Below are 8,877 nucleotides of genomic sequence, written 5' to 3'. Positions count from 1 at the left end.
AAAAAATACAACTGACCTTTTACATTTTAGGTTAGAAAATCATCTAATAATGCACGAAAGTACTTCTTTTCTTCTTTTGAGAAGTACAGTTCTGAGATCCTCTTTGAGGCTCAGCCTTATTTTAAATGCTCTACAATATGAATTCCCACCAAGATAAATGTGAAAAAGAGGCCATCCCCATCTTCTTCCCTAAAAGTTCCTTAGGGAGAGGCTCTCAGCATGTAAGAACCCTTCCCAAGTCTATTCCTGGAACCTTTTTTCCTTCGGATCCCATCTGAGATGCGTATCTCAAATTCATGTTAATATCTGTCCATGTATACCCAGGCACAAACCAGAAATGTGCTTTTGAACGCCAAGGAATGATGACAGCTGAAAAAGCTGCTGCTGCCAGAACCAGTAATTGTGTCTAGAAGTCTTCTGAGACTACTGCAGAATTGCCTGGCATGAGCCATAATAACTTATGCTGACAAAAGCATCTCACACAGTAGTTTCAGCCCATTTTCAGGTTGTTTGCTTTCCCTAAGGCAATACTGGAGATGACAGCCACATCCTTTTTACGTATGGCATCTTGTGCAATAGAGAGTCCATGCGCACAATATACTTGACACTTCCTAGAAAGCACTGGATATTTGAAGACTAACTGTATTGAGCACACACATTAAGTCCGGTCATATTATAGAAGAGAGACTAGGCAGATAAACCTTTTCTGTTCAAATAAGCTCTGGAAGTGTCCAAACTACATCATTCACTTAGAATAAGTGAAATGACAAGAAAAAATCGAGATGACAACTCTTTGGCAATGGCATTTAGCTTGTTATGAACTACTAATACTTATTGTCATGTAAAAAACACAGTCATTACTGGCACATCTGCTATCCATAGGGAGCAAAGACAAAATGAATATGGAAATTGGGAAGTGTTTTCTTTCTTTATCATTGCTTTCTTGAAATTTCAGTATCTGAATGCTGAATGGCTGCAAAATATTGACTAGCATGATTCTACTCCTGCTACTGAAGTCATACCTATTTCTGGAGAGACAGCAGACTTCCCAGTTAAATTGGAGTTTTTCAAGTGCCAACTTTTACTGTAAAAGTTTTGCCATAAACCCTGTATTGGGTTTGCGTGGCACAAGTTTGGTAGTTTTGCATCAGTGAGCTTTTTTCATCAAACATTACCTTCAAGTTGATTCTTAGTAACCTATAGCTGTCATCTGTGTATCTCTTAGTGATATTTAAATGAACCTTTCTCTCTCAAGATATCTGAAGTAATAGAATGGTAAATATTACAATACTCAGTCTTCCACAGATCATTTACAGTCAGAAAGCAATCTAAATGAAAATTTTAAAGAAACAAACTGTCTTGCTTTCAGGTACATAATTCAACTGATTCCAAACAATTACTCAATAAATGTATTTGTGAGTAAGATTCTAAGGACATGGGAGAAAAATTTACACTTACAAAATACCTCCTCAGAGTTAGAGCATCAGCATTTAACTAACTAGGTACACTTGCAAAGTTTTGAAACATTGTATGGTAATAGAAAGAGAAAAAAGTGGAATTATTCATGAGCACTTTTCAAATAGAGATGCAATGCTCTCCTAAGCGGAGCATATTATCAGAGGGTTGTGTAATGTACATGAAAACCTTAGTGGTTACTATAAAATAATTATGGCCTTTGCCATACATATCAGGTCAGATAAAAGTCTCTTCTGAGGCTTTCTCAGTCAAGTGTGAATGTACCAAAAAGCTGAGCAGTTCTGAACACTGTAAAATTCTCCCACCAGGATAAACTCTTTGCAAAGTCCCATCATTTAGTGGCTGATTTATATTCCTCCTAAAATTATATGTATTTCCTGAAGTTAATTTAAGTACAAAAGCAGGGGTGCATTTCATTCTCTTTTTCTAAATGTAGCAGTTTAATGACATACAATACTGAAAAAGTCTGCAATTTTCACCAGAGTCCACCGAAGACTGGATGTTGAAACCCTTTGTTACAGGTTATCCACATGACTTCAGAGCCCTCAGCTGCCTGTAAAATCCAAACCACACAGACCGCACTGTAGGACTGGCATATAGAGCATTATTATACATCCAATATAAAACATGACAGAAATAATAGCCCTATTAGAGCAGGAAGAAAGAGATCTCAGGAATGGAAGGAAGGTATAATGGGTGAGATAAAAAGTCCCCTCTGTGTGTCTCTCTATCCATTACTAAGGAGTCCTAAAAACAAGAATAGACTAGATAGTTAACTTTTTTTTTAAACATGATTGAAGCTTGACAGGATGAATACTAACTTGTGCTTCACTTTCAAAACTGACTTAAGCAAAATTCTAAGTAGAAATGAATCCTAGACTTGGGAGCACCTTTCCAGAAAAGTTATTTCTGGAAATGTCTCTTAAATGGCTTAGCCATTGCAGCTCAGCATAAAAGCAATATATAAAACCAACTTCACTCCCTAAAATATCCCCCTGCACATTGCAAACGTGGTAACGCTGTGTTTCAGATAACCACAATAGAATCCATTTTATGAAATTAATAAATTCTTTTCAGTTCTGGAATATGTTCTGACACAATCTTCTAATGTATTAATTTAGAGTAATTATAATAGCAACAGTACACAGACATTGGTAGTCTTTATTGTTTCTCTCTCTAATGGTTTGTTTGAATAGTCTGAAAATACATTTCTTGATCAGAAATCTATCATCATCTTTCCCATCTCTTTGCAATGCAATAGGTTAAAATATCCTTTCAGAAAGGAATATTACTCTCAATATTTTTCTCTTCCTCTGAACTTTGTCTCCATCATTAAACCTGAACAAAATGGCCCTGGAGCTCTTTCAGATCCCTGGAAATTTCACTTGCTGACATTTTATCAATCAGCTCTTTTGACTGTTTGTTGTGATTCTTTACATTCTTATATTCATTAAGCCTTCCACGTCAATCTTTGTAGCTGGGAGGGGATATAGTAAATCCTGCGCTGCTTTGTGAGTATATTTTCTATGGAATACACCAATTAAAATAGCAGATTTAAACTTCTTTATTCTCTTCAGCATTTAATTGACTTCTTCTATATAGAGATTATCTCTGTGAAAGGCACTATAGGAAAATCAATAGTGTTCATTTGTCATATAAAATATAGTTGTTATGCATTTTTGCAGAGTACACTGTATTTTCTCTCTTTGGATGCTCTGTAAAGAGAACCTCCACAGGAAAAAAAGTCTCTATTTAATGGAATTCTTTTATAGCTTAGTAAGAAAAGGTCTAGCTGAAAAAACATTGTACAAAATACGAATTTCATCATCCAGTACTGCTACAGAGACCTTTTCAGAGGTAATAATTGTAGGCTTTACAAGAGAATAGGAAGTTTCTTGATGCATACTTGGACGTGTGTGTTTTATTCCTTCTCAGAAGGAATTATTTGATGAATTATATATATACCTTCTACATGGTATAAGCCATTTAGTGACTTCTAACAGAATGCAGAAGCAGAAGAGAACCAGTGGGGAACCAGCTTGCACTATAGGAAAGAATGGGCTCAAGTCAGATTCATACTCCTTGGCCACAGGAAGTTAGTTGTGATGTGGAAGTAACTTCCATAAAATCTTCCCTGCTGGTACTCAAAGTCTCCAATATTTCAATACTGAAAAAAATTAAATTTCTGCCTGGTTCTTACAAAGCTGAAAACTCTGAAGAGAAGCATCATTTCTTATCTAATCCTTCACAGAAACTCTTGGTGTAGCCCTATTATTTATGAAGTAAAATATTATTGGGATTTTGTGATGCATTTCATTTTGTAACTAGCAGTGTTTTCATTTTTATGTAGAAAATGCAGTGAGTACCTCACATGATAGTACTTCAGTCTGTGTCATGGAACACATGGCTACAACACAAAGAAAACCCATACTGATGACATCATTTCAACAAATGAAGTAAAAACTATGAGTCCTTAATTCAGCCTGTTTTATCAATTATTTTATGACACTGTAAGAAATACCACTGTACTGCTGTTACAGCCTTCTACGAATAGCTAGGGTGATAACAAAAGATAAAACAGGAAGTTGGCAAATAGTCAGGAGGTTTCAGCAAAACTCGCTGTAGTTAGAGTGATAAAAGGGCTAGAACAAGGATTGATACTTAAAATGTAGCTTCCCAAGTGGGAGTGGGGTTGGGGAGGAATGAATTAGATGACTACACCACAAAAGGGAACAAGTAAATAAGGGTAAGGGGTGCTTAAAGTACAGTAGTGGGAGATGTAACCAGGGATGAACTTTGAATGGGTAACTCAGGCCCTTTGGATAGGCTGCAAACCTTGGATTACCTAGCCAATAGGAAAACAACTGAGGGACTTTGTGGTTGGAAATATATAAAAAGGAGAAGCCTTGTAACCAGGGTGTGTCTACTCACTAGGGCAGCCCTTATTGCAGAAACGCTTAATAAATACCTGCTTCACTGATGTGTCTAACCTGAGACTTTACAAAAAAAGTGTTTAAGTTTCTAACACTACCATTATCAATTAATACAACTATCCTTCATAACCAAAACAGAAAAAAACACCAGCTTTTTAAATGAAATATTTCCATTTATATGAAATATTTTAATGAAATATTTTTATAAAATTGTATTTTATTGAAATGTCAGTTAAAAAAACTACCACCTGTAAATGCAACAACTGAAAACTAGTGATTCAATATGCAAAATCAGAGCATGGTCAAAAGCTCCACTGTAAGGACAGACCTACCCCAGACTTCATTTTGCACTTAGGACAAAACATTACAGAGGAAGTATGATTATTACACAATCATGCTTCCTAAGTGTATTACACTTCTGTGATAATCAACCTATAGAACATAATGCAACTTTCATAAGTATATATGCTATAGCCTAACAAGAAGTCCTAATTCTCAGGGAAAATTTCACAGTTCTGAAGCATAGGCCCATAATTAATACAGTCTCATCTAGACATAAAAGTCCTTGTGGAAAAACATGATCCAATCAGGTGATCAGAGACAAAACCACTCAATTCTAAATATGATTAAAGATTGAGATCATGGATCTGAATCACAAAGGGGCATATCTTTTAGTACTGGGTTAAAATGAAAATCAAAAACGTAGCAATATTTGAAATTTCATCATAACCTGACGATCTGGGTGACATGAATTCTAAAATCCATACTTGAATGATTTTCATCAATGATGAGGAATGGATTGGATCTTTCAAGAGGCTGAGTGCATCCCTGGAGGAATAAAAGGCTGCAAGAACCTAACAGGAGAGAGTGCTCAGCAAAAGCTGTTAAATGCATCAAAATGTGTAAGACGTTATTGTGGAGGAAGTGACACACAAGTTCACAAAGGAAATTTCCAGTAACAAAAAATTAAATTCCATGAAAAATAGAGACAGGCCTACAGGGAAATTAACAAATTATTTTACACACCATTTATTTTTATACCAGTAGTTTAACATGGTTAATTACTGCTTATGGAAGCAGAAATCTAAGAAAAGAGATTGATTTCCTTCATGCACTACTCAATAGGAATGAATTCTTACACAAGTATCCAGTCTCAAAGGTCCTGAAATAAAGGAAAAAATTAGCACTGAATCAGACAAACGACCCAAAATGACTTCATATTTGTATTTAACATATGTAACGGGAGTCTGAGTGCACATGTCCAAATTGATATAAATTGAATAAAGTTGTAACTGTGAAACTGTAATTCTTTCATGAGATCTTGTGGCCTTTGCTGTTGATTTTCATGCAAACCTCTTCTCACTAAATTAGGGGCTAGTCGTTTCCAGTAGAATTCCAGTGACAACTGTGAAAGTATCCTACGTTACCACATATGCTAATTATAGAAACAGCAGTATTAAAGTGCATCTTTTCCCTGGAGATCTCCTTCAGTCTGGGCTTGCCTAGCATGTCAGCTTCTTGCATAAGCTGTAAGAAGAGGTCATCTGGAAGTAAGTCAAGATGGGGAGAAGGAAAACCAATTTATTGACAACAGGATATTGCAATAGGTCTCTTTAAATACATTATACACACTTTCAGTTCTGTTTAGAAGACATCTTTTAGTTTCCTCATGGAAAATGTAAGATGCCATCCCTGTCTTCAAGACGTAACATTATTGATCTTAACCAGAGAGGCAGGCACATCCAAATAGCCACATGTGAAGTGTGAAAAGGAGAGGAAATACATGAAATTGTATGTATTAATTTTTCAGATGTGTAAGGAAGAATTATAGATGTGCGTGTATATATATAAAGCAAAAATAGATGAGTATTACAATAAAATCATCCTGTTTCCAAAAAAAAGTGTTGAATTTATTGTTTGATAGTACATAGCATGTAAGAAGAATGGAGTCTCAGAGCACGCTTTGTCTCAGATCACTCCACCTATGCACAGCTGATGCCACTAAATTCTTATTTTTTCTATGACTTCAGCCTACAGCTAGGAATTACTCTGCTTTTAGAAATGCCAACTTGCAAAAACAATCTACATCCACAATTATTGAAAATGCGGTTAACAGTTCACCATTAATCACACCATTTTTAAAAAATACACATTGTTGCTCAAAACTTTACAAGAAGGAGTAGCTATCGTTACGAATAGGCCACGCTATAGGCAGGCAGCAAAACACTGTGTGACGGCTGCCTGATGAAAACAGAGAACTTGGCTAGAATAATATTGGAACTGAATTCCTATTGCATCTGTTGCTCTAAATTTCAATATATAATAAGTTACCCATCCCCAATCCTGGATGTCAAATGGTTTTAGCAGAAGCAGCAATTAAAACCTACTCCGATTCAAGTCTTGTATTTGTTTTTTACTCTTTGACATTTTGACAGCTTCTTTCGTACTGGCTGCTACACAGGATAGTGAGGAAAGGTTAAGTGTGCAGCATTTTGCTAAAAGGCAGTTAGTTAATATCATGAGTGTTTTCAAGCATCTTCAGCCCTACTTTGGAAAAGTCCCATCAATCATTCATACCAATTTCAGGTAATCTGTGCTGCTGACACAGATGGGTTCTGGGTTTCACAGATGTTTACTTTGAAATCATTCCCATTTTCAGTGTCTGAATTTTGTACTTTGCTGTGGAAGTATCAGCTTGTCACCCAGTTCATTGAAGTTCAACAATGTCTCTTGGGAAATTAGGGGTTGGTTTTGATCATATTCTATTTCTAATAAAAAGCATTTTGAAATGGAGAAATGGAAATGTTTGAGGAATGTGTTTTATGATTTCTTGAAGGAGAAGTTTACATCTCTATTGTTGAGATGGACAAAATTTGAAAATCAACATTTCAAAGCACAACACAAATCCAAGAAACTGGCTCCAAAATTATAAATGTGAAAAAATGTTATACAAAGTGATAATGCTAATGGATTCCTCTATATGGGCACAGCAATAAAAGCAGAAGAGTTGATGACCATTTGCCTCTTGCCAAAATACACAGCTCTGAATTCAGCTGTTCAGTTGTGTGAGAAGAAACGTATTGTGACTTTAATGCTTTACACAGGAAAGACTTATTTCCCCCCTTAGTTATGTTCCTGGTTTGGTGGGGCTGATTTGATTTCTTAAACATAATGCTGATTGCAATCGTACATAGAATCATGGAATTATAGAACATGATTTATTGTTCATTTCTTTCATGAGGGGATTAACTCACTAGAGATAACTGCAGCTGGGACCAGTTTAGTCTCTGTGGAAGAAGATTCAGATCTAATTCTGTGGCTTTTAGCTAATAAACAGGAACTACAACTATAAGAATTCTGAAAAATTTCACGACGGTCCTAATTCTGCTGCTTATGAAAATAATAAAAGAAGTTCTTTAGGTAAAAGCAGAGTTATTACTGTGTTAAGCATATCTGAATACCTGTCCCCCAGCGTGAACTGCAGGATATTTCATTTAACTAGTGCACATCATTCTGGCAGAGAATAACTAACATGGACAAAATATTTTCTATCTTCACATAAACCTTGGGATACAAATTTCATATGGCCATTTCTTTGTCAAAGAATAAGTTTGTAAACTCAATATGCAATGCACATGGTAAAACAACAGCAGCAGTTGGGCAGGATGCAAAGCAAGAGAAGTGCCCAAAACCAGGACTGGATGTGGAATCAGCATGGCCTGCCATGGGAAAGGAAGTTACATTTGGGAGGGAGAAATCCTCCTCTCACCCACATTCTCAAACTTTGGTTATAGAAAGAAATATTGCCCGTGAAGAGCATTTCTCATGCAGTCATACAGCTCCTGATCCAGAGCTGTTTACACTCAGCTGGCCAGGCGGCAGAGGTAAGGCTGCCAGCTCCTTTTGCCTCTCTCCATGAATCCACAGTGCTGTTGTGCTTACCTGAACTCTATCTCTATTTGAGGACTCAGCTTTTTTCTAGGTTTTTATCAGGGGCTATTTCACCATGGATAACTACTGAGGGAGTTACTACTTGCAACAGGCTGCTTGAAACACATTTTGTTGCTCCCTAGGCAGCACTCAAGCTGTGCTTTCTTTTCCCTGTCACCTCTATGTGTGCTCAGCTCTGGTCTTCCTCTAAGACATCCAAGAATACAAATTTGAGCTTGTAAATCAGTGTTCCAGAGAGATAAATCTCATCTATAGGTATTGCACAGCCCCTGTGCTCCAGCACACAGATCAAAGGAAAACAAGTCTCTGGATGGCCCTAAGCAACATATTGGGCCCAAAAGAGACTGAACTGAAAATAAACAAAAATCCAGGAAAAATTTCAGGTCAAAACTACTTAAAATAACAGAAATTGAGTGTAATAAGCTTACTTGACAGCAATGATGCTAAAGCCATGCCTGAAAATTTGTGCTAAAAAAAGCCTCAAACACCAAACCACAGTGGTATCGAAGGTCATGCT

Source organism: Psittacula echo (assembly GCF_963264785.1).
Source record: "Psittacula echo genome assembly, chromosome: 5".
Lineage (NCBI taxonomy): Eukaryota > Metazoa > Chordata > Aves > Psittaciformes > Psittacidae > Psittacula > Psittacula echo.
The sequence above is the reverse complement of the archived record's forward strand: the minus strand, read 5'-3'. Positions refer to the sequence as shown.